Raw genomic sequence first — 575 nt, 5'->3', positions numbered from 1 at the left:
TATGTGTCTGTCTTTTCATTATGCGCTCGCCTCCATTTCAGGTCTTTCTCACCCGCTGTGCTGGATGTGGCATGTGTGTGCCTTAACTTAGGCCAAGCTTGTTCTGAAAAGGAGCTAACAAAGATACTATTGGACAAAATTAATGTAAGATATGCTATATCAATACAAGGAGACACAGTTAAAACAAGAGAAGGAAAGTGAGATTCTGACCATAAACACATCAATACATCCAAAGCTTGCTGTGTGACAATCTCTAATGTGTTGTTAAGTGGCATATCATAAGTTCAGCTTATGTTTCACAGTGTCTGAGATGAGAAACCCCTCAGGTGCTCAGCAGGATGACAGGAGGTACAGATCCTTAGAAGGTTACCCTGCAGACCTGTCTTCCCAGAGCAATGCAGGCATGGCTTTGTCAGAAGTGGCCTCTCTGGGAGCACAGTCTGGCATCCCCAGGCCCATGGATTGGACAGTCTCTCACTAAACCAGTGGTTTCAGAGCAAGAAAACCTTGAGAAAAGCAATGCTCCTAGAAGGGGATGGGTCAAGGTCTGGCTGGAGAGAAGACCCCAAATTCTA

Source organism: Bison bison, unplaced genomic scaffold, assembly GCF_000754665.1.
Source record: "Bison bison bison isolate TAMUID 2011002044 unplaced genomic scaffold, Bison_UMD1.0 scf7180017852880, whole genome shotgun sequence".
Classification (NCBI taxonomy): domain Eukaryota; kingdom Metazoa; phylum Chordata; class Mammalia; order Artiodactyla; family Bovidae; genus Bison; species Bison bison.
Note: the sequence above shows the minus strand (reverse complement) of the source record.